The 12,455-nt window shown below is 44.2% G+C and overlaps 1 pseudogene; it reads right to left on the minus strand.

Moving 5' to 3' along the window:
* Positions 1 to 243: 243 nt before the first annotated feature.
* LOC124803662 lies at positions 244 to 361 on the minus strand (annotated as a pseudogene).
* Positions 362 to 12,455: the final 12,094 nt, after the last annotated feature.

Raw genomic sequence — 12,455 nt, forward strand, 5'->3', positions numbered from 1 at the left:
AGTTCCACATTTTCCCGTGTCAGAGAGGGAGACACCACCATTATGAGTATGCCTGCAACAGACCTGGCGTTCGCCGTGCCTAACTGACGTGACTTCACGAATAAGCGCCGAGGTCTTCCTTTGAGTCGGTATTGGGTCAGCACACCGCTCTCCCGACCGTTTGTCAGTTAACGAGACCGGAGCCGCTACTTCTCAGTCAAGTAGCTCCCCACTGTGCCTCACAAGGGCTGAGTGATCCCCGCTTGCCAACGGCGGTCAGCAGACCGGACGGTCTCCCATCCAAGTTCTAGCCCAGCCCGACAGCGCTTAACTTCGGTGATCTGACGGGAACCGGTGTTACCACTGAGGCAAGGCCGTTAGCACAACCTTAACTAGCCACTTCATTTTTACACTTTTTATTTTTAAAAAATAAGGATACAGAGTTCTTACGATATTTATTTGCATCTGTTAAGTCATTCTACATGCAACTTCCTACCACATGCTTGACATCATTCATTAAGTGCAAACACAGCGTTGAATATGGGACTGTGACAGTAGCGCCAATGAGCGCTTCAGTAAGTCTATGCTTACAACCCTGAGAGGAAGTTCACACTCCGCTGTAGAGTGAAAGACTCATTGTGTTGCCTACCCGTTTGAACCCTCGAGGTGGGACAAATTTTCGTCCCCAATATTTGGCGGCAAGGGACTGGTTGAGCAGCGTTGTTGTTGCGAAAAACATCTCTGCAGTGTCCTCAAATAAATGTACCATACCTCTCGGAATGAAGGCGTAGTAGCCTACATAGCAACATTTTAACACAGTCTTTGCGCTATCAGATGTATATGTTAAGTGTATAATGTGTGCAGTGACACAGTCAGTCACCAGCCTTACTGTAGTTTCCTAACCCCACCGTCCCTGATGTCCACCGGAATGTTAGTGGGGTTCGACTACACCAAAACATTGTCGTCTAAGTACGTAATAAATTGCACTAATGGCCATTAAAATTGCTACACCACGAAGATGACGTGCTACAGACGTGAAATTTAACCAACAGGAAGAAGATGCTGTGATATGCAAATGATTACCTTTTCACAGCATTCACACAAGGTTGGCGCCGGTGGCGACACCTACAACGTGCTGACATGACGAAAGTTTCCAACCGATTTCTCATACACAAACAGCAGTTGACCGGCGTTGCCTGGTGAAACGTTGTTGTGATGCCTCGTGTAAGGAGAAAAGCGTACCATCACGTTTCCGACTCTGATAAATGTCGGATTGTAGTCTATCGCGATTACGGTTTATCGTATCGCGACATTGCTGCTCCCATTGGTCGAGATCCAATGACTGTTAGCAGAATATGGAATCGGTGGGTTCAGGAGGGTAATACGGAACGCCGTGCTGCATCCTAACGGCCTCGTATCACTAGCAGTCGAGATGACAGGTATCTTATCCGCATGGCTGTAACGGATCGTGCAGCCACGTCTCGATCGCTAAGTCAACAGATGGAGACGTTTGCAAGACAACAGCCATCTGCACGAACAGTTCGACGACGTCTGCAGCAGCATGGACTATCAGCTCGGAGACCATGGCTGCGGTTACCCTTGACGCTGCATCACAGACAGGAGCGCCTGTGATGGTGTAGTCAACGACGAACCTGGGTGCACGAATGGCAAAACGTCATTTTTTCGGATGAATCTAGGTTCTATTTACAGCATCATGATGGTCGCATCCGTGTTTGGCGACATCGCGGTGAACGCACATTGGAAGCGTGCATTCGTCATTGCCATACTGGCGTATCACCCGGCGTGATGGTATGGGGTGCCATTGGTTACACGTCTCGGTCACCTCTTGTTCGCATAGACGGCACTTTGAACAGTGGACGTTACATTTCAGATGCGTTACGACCCGTGGCTCTATCCTGCATTCGATGCCTGCGAAACCCTACATTTCAGCAGGACAATGCACGACCGCATGTTGCAGGTCCTGTACGGGCCTTTCTGGTTACAGAAAATGTTCGACTGCTGCCCTGGCCAGCACATTCTCCAGATCTCTCACCAATTGAAAACCTCTGGTCAATGGTGACCGAGCAACTGGCTCGTCACAATACGCCAGTCACTACTCTTGATGAACTGTGGTATCGTGTTGAAGCTGCATGGGCAGCTGTACCTGTACACGTCATCCAAGCTCTGTTTGACTCAATGCCCAGGCGTATCAAGGCCGTTATTACAGCCAGAGGTGGTTGTTCTGGGTACTGATATCTCAGGATCTATGCACCCTAGTTGCGTGAAAATGTAATCACATGTCAGTTCTATTATAATATATTTGTCCAATGAATACCCGTTTATCATCTGCATTTCTCCTTGGTGTAGCAATTTTAATGGTAAGTAGTGTACTTACGTTACACAGGCAATGACTTGTAGGAGTAGATTGTCATATTTCTCTGCCAGAGATATTTGACATGTTTAGCTTCGTACATTAATAGTCAGTTGTTTCTGGACTGGGATTTCTGATATAAAATTTATGTATTTGTCTTTTCCACGACCCATGGAAGTTAGGGTCATCGTCACGCGTGCGCCCCCCCGGTTGGCCATACTGCACTTCGCCAGCCTCAGGCGGCCGTTGCCCCCGTCTCGCGCAGCTGTTGTGGGATTGAACAATGCGAGCAAGCTTCTTGTGTCTATACGCTGTTCATAGCAGATACACTGTCTGACAAAAAAAAAATAAAGCATTCAGAAGACATGATCGAATGTCATGCAGCTTCGTACGCGTACGCACGATCGATGGTATGCAAATGCTTAGAGCTCCAGCTCTGTGTGACGGGAAGGCTACCACGTAGATGCCATTTTCCTTGACTTCCGGAAGGCATTCGATACAGTTCCGCACTGTCGCCTGATAAGCAAAGTAAGATTCTACGGAATAGCAGGCCAGCTGTGTGGCTGGACTGAAGAGTTTTTAGCAAACAGAACACAGTATGTTGTTCTCAATGGAGAGACGTCTACAGATGTTAAAGTAACCTCTGGCGTGCCACAGGAGAGTGTTATGGGACCATTGCTTTTCACAATATACATAAATGACCTAGTAGATAGTGTCAGAAGTTCCATGCGGCTTTTCGCGGATGATGCTGTAGTATACAGAGAAGTTGCAGCATTAGAAAATTGCAGTGAAATGCAGGAAGATCTGCAGCGTATAGACACTTGGTGCAGAGAGTGGCAACTGACCCTTAACATTGACAAATGTAATGTATTGCGAATACATAGAAAGAAGGATCCTTTATTGTACGATTATATAATAGCGGAACAAACACTGGTAGCAGTTACTTCTGTAAAATATCTGGGAGTATGCGTGCGGAACGATTTGAAGTGGAATGATAATATAAAATTAATTGTTGGTAAGGCTGGTGCCAGGTTGAGATTCATTGGGAGAGTCCTTAGAAAATGTAGTCCATCAACAAAGGAGGTGGCTTACAAAACACTCGTTCGACCTATACTTGGGTATTGCTCATCAGTGTGGGATCCGTACCAGATCGGTTTGACGGAGGAGATAGAGAAGATCCAAAGAAGAGCGGCACGTTTCGTCACAGGGTTATTTGGTAAGCGTGATAGCATTACGGAGATGTTTAGCAAACTTAAAGTGGCAGACTCTGCAAGAGAGGCGCTCTGCATCGCGGTGTAGCTTGCTGTGCAAGGTTTCGAGAGGGTGCGTTTCTGGATGAGGTATCGAATATATTGCTTCCCCCTACTTAAACCGCCCGAGGAAATCATGAATGTGAAATTAAAGAGATTCGAGCCCGCACGCAGGCTTTCCGGCAGTCGTTCTTCCCACGAACCATACGCGACTGGAATAGGAAAGGGAGGTAATGACAGTGGCACGTAAAGTGCCCTCCGCCACACACCGTTGGGTGGCTTGCGGAGTATAAATGTAGATGTAGATGTAGATTTAGATCAAGAACGGCCAGCAGAGGGATTACTGATGTCTGGTAGGGTATGTAAGGCGACCCTTCGTACTTGGATGGGATTGCGTTGTCAGCATCTGAGAAAGGTCGAAACGGACCTTGCTGAGGGTCTCCTTTCCGTCTTTTAGAATCTTACAGTATGATTTGTGGGGCGTTCGAATGTGCAGTTGCCCGATGGTGGACTTCATGGGAAATTCAGGGAGTCGTGCTCGTCGGCAAGGTTCCAGTCAACATCGTCTGACCTTCACAAGAGAGGATCAGCGTACAGTGCTCAAAGCACATCGTAACCCCTTCACAACTGCGTCCGCCATCAGAGAACAAATAATGGCTTATGTCATCCCTCACCATCGGTCAGAAACTAGCAGCAGCCGCTCTAGGGAATTACCGTCTCACGCGCAAGCTTGCTTTAACAACACAACACGAACGGCTGCCTTTGGAGCGGTGCCATGACCGGGAAACATAAACTTCCGATGAATGCCGTCGGACTGTGTTCAGTGACGAATCGCGGTTCTGCCCTGCATCACCATCGTCGGCGAGCTGGAGGCGATCTGGAGGTAGGTCCCATTCTTCCAATATTTTGGAAAGCGGAATGGTGTTACTCTTGGCGTAATGGTGTGGCGTGCCATTGGGAATCAGGTCCTCGTGTGTTGCCTCTCATGTGAGAGTAGTGTGATGCCGTTTTTTAACAGGCAGATACACGTCCACACAGGGCAAGTGGTTCTATGAACTGTCTGCAAGATGTTCAGCAACTCCTGTGACCAGCAAGATCTCCAGAACTTTCCTAATAGAACGTATGTCGGGCCAGCTCGGGCCTCAGTTCAGTCCCAGTACCAGTGTGTAGGATATCAAGGAACAATTGCAACCCTTGTTGGCTCAGAAGATACTACGACTTCACGATACCCTTTCAACGGAAGGAGTGCATGCATTCACGCCAGAGAGGGTTGCAACGCCAAATTGAAAAGTGGGCTCATACTGCCAAGTTTTTCGTAAATTTGACCTGATGTGATGTAAGACGTGTATATTTCTATCGACTATTGTCAAACCACAATTTATGAAAGATGTTTATATTTTATTAATAGGATTGAGTAGGAATAATTATTATTTGTCATGTTGGAAATAGTTGTGGTAGCAGGGAATGTCTGCACCAAAGTATTGTTCGCAACAGAGACCGCACATTGATATAATTCTAAAAAGGGCGGGAGAGACGGCGTATGGATACATTTTAAGAAAAGAGCCGGAAACACCGCGCATTGATACATTTTGTAATGGTAGCAGGGATTTCTGCACCAGAAAGCATTGTTGGCGGGAGAGAAAGCACTTTAGCGTTCGTAGGAAGTCAGTAGTAAGCGAGATGTGAAGCGAGTCGGTAGCAGGTCTGAAGCGAGAGGTTGAGAGGAGCGGTGTGCCTGCCAGCCACTAGCTATGATTTGCAAGAGATTATAAACAGATGTACAGAGACATCAGCTAACTATTATCATAAGAGGAACTAATATTATTGAATTAATTTTTTGAGAAACTCAAGACTACTGAAGGTATGTTTTCGCATTGCTAGTTGTAAGATTATTGTAAAAAGTAAGTCCCATTTGAATGTTTGTAAAATCATTTCATTCAGAATATAATTAATTTTTGCCAGCAATATTGCATTACTGATTATAATCCATCCCAAAAACCATCAACGTAAAACTTTGCAAAATTTTATTGTTGTCAAGAAAAAGTTTAACTATGAATTACGTAACTTCAGTCAAATTAATTAAAGAATAACGTCGGCTTTGCTATTAAAGAATAATGTCAGCTTTGGTAATAAATACAGTCACTTATTATGACACCCCACCAGCAGCTAATAGAGTATAGTAAAACAGAGTAAGTATATTCATGTCGCAGTTCGATGTAGCAGTCAGATGGCGATCCAGTAACAGTAAAGAGGGTAAGGAACAGTTTTGGGTTATTGCAAATAACAACTGAGGGCCACGACGACGAAAAATTCCATATTTCGTCAGAAAATAACTTTTAATAAGCAGCATTTAAATTTGTATGCGAAGACTGAGAAAGAGAATTAATTTAAAAGGGAAGACTTCATTTGTTATTATTAAGCAAGAGGTAGAAATCCTGAGGGAAGGTTTCATATGTTATTGTAAAAGGGAAGGTTGCGTAACAAAAGAGATATAGAGGAGAATGGAAGGTTTCAGTAATCACTGAAATAACATCATAGCACGTTAACATGTGAAGTTTGTTTTCATTTCCTTCTCATCTTCTGGGCGCTTCAATTTTTTTATATATCAGGAGCGTATTTTGATCATCCCCAAGTTGTGCACGTAGTTCTGAAAACTGATAACTACATCCTCTGAAATGGCGAAACACATCGACGTTTCAAATTCTTCTTGGAAGAATTGTACATTGGTGAGCTCCCTGTTACGTCTCGTTTAGTGAGACGTGAGACGGTTTTCAGTAGGTACATTTCTAGGCACAGTTTTCCAATTAATGAATCCGATCGAACTATTCCTGCAAGAAAATGAAAAGTCTTTGCCCTAATCGATGATCCGCAGTGGTTGTTAGGTATGGCTTTTACTATGGATTTTGATCTACGTTTAAAGGCGCTAAATATATTATTACAAGGGAATGAAGACTTATTACTGATTCAACGCAAATGTGTTTAGCTTTCATAACAAGTTACGGTTTTTCGGAAACACCTTAAGATTTAAAAATTTGCTCATTTGAAATATCTGAAGAAAATCAGTGAAATCCTTCCCAGTATTCTAGTGAAAATAGAAGAAAATTTACGTAACTGGCCTGACCTTGCTAAAGAAATAAACAGTATATTTAATCATTTGAAGACACTTAGGCTTCGTATTCATTCCCGTTTGCCGTTGTTGATGTAAGTGATGGCTGTCACGTTTCACTGCCAATTACAAAGGGTTGAGCAGCTCTAGATTTGAAGCAACAGGAATTGCAAAAGGTCGAAACACTAGAAGGACACAAACAAAATAGTTGTTCAACTACTGAAGTTTGGAGGAAGGTTCCAGAAGAGAAATGCCCTCTAGCTGAAGAGTGTGCCAAGACACCTCAACGTAACGGATCACTTTGTGTGAATCACTATACTCAAAAGGCAAGTTCATTAAATCTACATATCGATTTGTGCTAACTGATGAAATTGTAGGTGAGACTGTGTGACCCGTGCTCACCAGTTATCAGTGACATTTCAATTAACTCAAGCGAATATGAACAATTGGAGAAACATATGGGGTAAGTAGCTTCTTATTTTTTTGTTGTGTAATGAAGCGTTGCTAATGATATTAATTGTAAATGTTTCTTCGTTAATGGTAATTTTTAGTCAATAAACAATGCGGATCATGTCGAATCAGTTCCACAAGTTTGAGACATTCAAAGGTAAGGATAATGGCCACCCCTCCCACATATATAGGACCAGGAAGTATACAGTACACAAGGTTTGTAGTAGCAAGCGCCAAATCCCAAGCAGGCAGATAAGAATGTTGTGAAAGGCCCAGACTGTGGAATAGTGTTACGGGCTGCGTAACTCGAGAAGCGTGGGATGACCAGAGACGTTGCGGGCGAGACTGGGGTGGCTAACCTGAGACGTGAGGAGGGGGGCAGAGGGAGGGCTCTGGGGAGGAATGCACACGCACGTCTAGCTGGTCGCTCTTGATGTGTTCCCGGTTTTCGTCGATACTCCACCAACTCAATAACTTGAGAAGGACGCTAGACATTGAAAAAAAAAGACCTTCTGATATCAGTAATAATTTTTGTTAATAATGATGTTCGTTCATCTCTACTGACTTAAAAAGCTTTACGTAGCGCATGCCAGAATATAATGGCGAATTTCATATTCGTGAAAATCTTACAAGGTGGCAGACTCTGAGACAGGAAACAGACATGAATGTGAAATAAATTATGGCTGCTAATTTTCTCTTGATAGACTAGACAAGATGGCAACGTGCTGAAGACAGTGGATTCGTGCCCGGGGTTTTCTGCGAGTTTCCTAAATCAGCTCTGGTGAATGGCGGAAATGACTGTTGAGCGCTCGGAGCCCCGTGTGGTCCAAGCTCGTTGTCTGCATCTCAGCACCTCCTCGTCAGCGAAACGTTCAATCCACACTTTCTTTCCCTTTAAATTACAGAAAACAGATGGATAATATTTTGCCAATGTTGGGGAGAGTGTAACTGAGGTTGTCAATCTGAATATAAATATACTGTTCGCCTACCTCAAAACATGCCCTATGAATAGCACAGTTTAATGAGTTTTTATCGTACTTAATTGCATCGAAAGTAAAAGAGCTACAATGACAAGGCTTGTAGAAAGTATCTTCTAGTGTATTCTGTGATAATATCGGTTGTTAATGATGCATTACACTGATATTTATTGAATAATAATAGAGCATGTAAGCACGGGAACATTTTTGCTATTACAGCTTAGTTCACCAATAACTATTTTACAAAAATCGCAAATGATATACAAAATATTCTCCTGATCCACACATCCAACAAGTGCCCAGGCTCTACTCTTGGTACACACCATCCAGTCTTCTACAAACTGCTCCAAACACGTAACGCACTTTTCACTCTCTTGTACGGACCAATTTTTTACGGTAAATTCCAGTTTTCCTTACCGCATTTAATTGGCTTTCCATGGCTACGCTTTGAGTGTTTATTTTATTTTGGAACACCTGACTTAAGTTCAGTTCTTTTCAACTGTCTTTCAGACTTTATTTTTTCTAATTTTAATCTCTTCGGTGGGCGTCTTTTTCTTTACTAAATGTTGAGAACGCTTCAGCTACCTTCCTCGCAGTCATGTTGTTGGACATAACCTTGCTCAAAGCGATTTTTATACACTCTTCATTTTATTTTCTTCTTGCTTTCCTCTCATTTTCCGCCATTTTAATCTGAAAAGAAGTAGGAAGAAGAGAATGTAATTTGAAAATTGTTATTATTTGTGGCCTGGCCAAAGACAATGCAGTGGTCGGTACTGCACGACAGACGCTCAGTAGAATCTAGTCATATTGCATATTGTACGTTCTTTTACAGAAATCATCACGAAACATTTGTTAGGTGTCATTCCTTACGTAACGTAGATAAGCGAAGTATAGCAATGAACTTAATCACTTACCTCCTAAACGGAGACCACAGGCCTCAAAATATCTACTGTGTGCTGATACCGGCAGCATTACCATCAAATACTTAGAGCAGATATAATAATGAAGAGCGCATAGAAACACATATTGCTTCTGCTTACTGTAGTCTCCTGCTATTTGGAGGCGGAAAGGGCAGTCATGGTAGTGGCCAGTCCTGAAAGCCAGTCGATACTGCAAGACTCTTTCCTATAGTAAAACGAGACTTTACAGCTCCAGAGACGTTTTCAAGTCTCAAGCATCCATGATGTACACAGACCGAAACGATGAATGAAAATTTGTACCAAGGCCGGGATTCGAACCCAGGTCTCCTGGTCCCGGGTTCGATTCCCGGCGGGGTCAGGGATTTTCTCTGTCTCGTGATGGCTGGGTGTTGTATGATGTCCTTAGGTTAGTTAGGTTTAAGTAGTTCTAAGTTCTAGGGGACTGATGACCATAGATGTTAAGTCCCATAGTGCTCAGAGCCAGGTCTCCTGGTCACTATGAAGAATACCAATTGGGCTGAGGCGTGAATGAGAATTTGGATTGAAGAGGAATGAGTGCTGGGGTAGACTTTGCAATTGTGTAAAGCCACTGTGCGATGGGGTGTAGTGATTGGTGTATCTGCCTATGAGCAGAAGACCGTGGTTCGAATCTCGGCCTTGGTACAAATTTTCATTCGTCGTTCACTTTGCATATATATATCTCTTCCATGCTGATAAAATTTTCTCGGACGTCCACGTGCATCCAGTGGTTTAAAATCCACGAGCTTTCGACTGAGTTCTCCTCTGCCATTGTCAAGTGGTGACTGTCGAATGACTGCTGCTGCTGTCCTTATATAGCCGCGCTTTCAGTGATGTCACTAGCGCTCGCTCGGCGCCGTATATGGTAATGTGTTCATTGCGCGCTTGCCGCATCCGCTTCAACTTTTCGATGGCCAAGCTGTGCTTAGCTGCAGGCCGCCGTCTTTATTGAGGGTGTTGTCAGAGAACAGCAGCCGTGTACCTCCTTCCTGGTGGAATGATTGGAACTGATCGGCTGTCGGACCCCCTCTGCCCAATAGGAGCTGCTCATGCATGGTTGTTTACATCTCTGGGCGGGTTTAGTGACATCTCTGAACTGTCAAAGGGACTGTGCTTGTGATAGAATATCCAGAGTCAACGTCTATCTTCAGGATTTCTGGGAACTGCGGCGATGCAAAACTTTTTTTGGTGTGTGTATGATTACACAATTACAGAACAATCACTGGAAGCAGTTAATTCCATAAAATACCTAGGAGTATGTGGGTGGAGCATGAAGCACAAGCCAGACTGAGATTAATTGGAGGGATACTCACGATATGCAGTCCATCAACAAAGGAAGTAGCTTACAAAATATTCGAATACTGATCGTTAGTATGGGATACGTACGAGGTAGAACTGAGAGACAAATAGAGAAGATCCAAAGAAGAGCGGTGCGTTTCGTTACAGGTTCAGTAGAAAAGCGTCACAGAAATTCTCAGCCAATTCCAGTGCCAGACACTGCAACAGGGACGTTCTGTAACACGTTGTGATTTATCGTCAAAGTTTCAAGATCGTATGTTCCTAGAAGACTCAATAAACATACTGCTTCGTCCTACTTATATCTCACGAAGGGACCATCAAAATAAAATCTGAGAGAGTCGAGCTCGCACGGAGGCTTGCCGGCAATTTCTCTTTCCGCGAACTATTCGCGGCTGGAGCAAAAAAGGAGGGAAACGACAGTGGTAAACAAAGCGCACTCCGTCACACACCGCATGGTGGCTTTCGGAGTGTAGATGTAGACTCGTCGGAGCATGCACTACGCCACAGATGAAGGCCAATGGGGCCAGCTGTCAAACAGGGAGGTAGTCAGTTAATTGCAGCTGTAAGATAGGTGCGCCCTAAACACTTAAATTAAACAGCCAGCTTAATGTTAATGCGTTCCGTTCAGGAAATAAAAACTTTAATAATGCGTCTACTTTTTTCACGGCTAAAACAAAATCACTAGCTGGAGCCCATATACTATGAATTTCTAATTCTACAGCACAAGTTTCAGAATTAAATTTGTTTTCCTTCTAAATATCAGTGGCAACTCCGTTTTCAACTTACCTGTTCAGAGAGGTTAGTGCTCCCTGAATAATTATACTAGTAAATTATTCCATGAAGTCCGTAATGTGGGCACAACGAAACGAAAGAAGAGGGCACAAGGAAGCTTGTTACGTAGACAAGCGGGTCGCAGCCAGTCTGCCATACTGTCACACATGCCAATCCGCCGCATGCACTCCATCAGACTGGGCTACTTCATCTCCAGGCAACAGTGACGCCCCATGCACAAGACAGCAGCTTGTTTGACCTGAAGTGCAACAATAACATTAAGCTGCCTCCTATTTCCATGAGCGGGATTTAACAGTGTGATCATTACCATGATCAAACTACTAGCTCAAATTTCTAGGAACTTTAATACTGAATTGTATGTTAAGCGGTGGCCTAGAAACGATGGAGAGACTCCTTCTCGCCGCAGCCGCAGTGGTCCACAACCCCACGACGACTACAGCAGTCCACTTCACCCCTCCGCCACCCCACACCGAACCACTCTTTCAGGGTTACTGTGCGGTTAGACCCCCGCCCGGTGTCACCCCCCCCCCCTCTCCCCAAGGGAACGTCACACACCAGACGAGTGTAACCCCTATGCTTGGGTGGTAGAGTAATGGTCGTGTACGCGTACGTGGAGAACTTGTTTGCGCAGCAATCGCTGGCATAGTCTAGCTGAGACGGAATAAGGGGAACCTGCCCGCATTCGCCGAGGCAGATGGAAAGCCGCCTAAAACCATCCACAGACTGGCCAGCTCACCGGACCTCGATGCAAGTCTGCCGAGCGGATTCGTGCCGGAGACCAGGCGCGTTAGACCGCACGGCTAACCGGGCGGGCAACTTTCGTACTAGGAACTTTATTACTTTCAATTTTGGCCACAATTTTGGGAACGTTTGTCAGTGGCGTAGCATTCCAATTTCTTCCGCAAGAACTGCACCTTTCAGGGACTTCTCACTCCCTAATTAATCACAACCTGGTGCTTCGTCATCTGAGATATTATAGGTGTGTCATATTTGTGTGCAGTAGCTTGCATCTGTTTGCTGATGTCTGCATGTCACTTAGACTAATATTCGTACGAGTACATCAACGGTATACGTTATGTGACAAATATAATAGTGCCTGCAGAAATATACACCAATATCAGGTTTATACGGTTTTTGGATTATCCGTGCATTATTTTCGCATTTTTTGGAAAAATAAGAAAAACAAGGGTTCAGGTATTCTGTGAAAAACCGAAAGAATATTTTCGTTTAGAATATACAGTTACGTATGTTGAATCTTTTATTTAGATCTGACTTCGCTTATTTCGTATTTGG

This window comes from Schistocerca piceifrons, chromosome 6 (genome assembly GCF_021461385.2).
Source record: "Schistocerca piceifrons isolate TAMUIC-IGC-003096 chromosome 6, iqSchPice1.1, whole genome shotgun sequence".
In the NCBI taxonomy this organism is placed as follows: Eukaryota; Metazoa; Arthropoda; class Insecta; order Orthoptera; family Acrididae; genus Schistocerca; species Schistocerca piceifrons.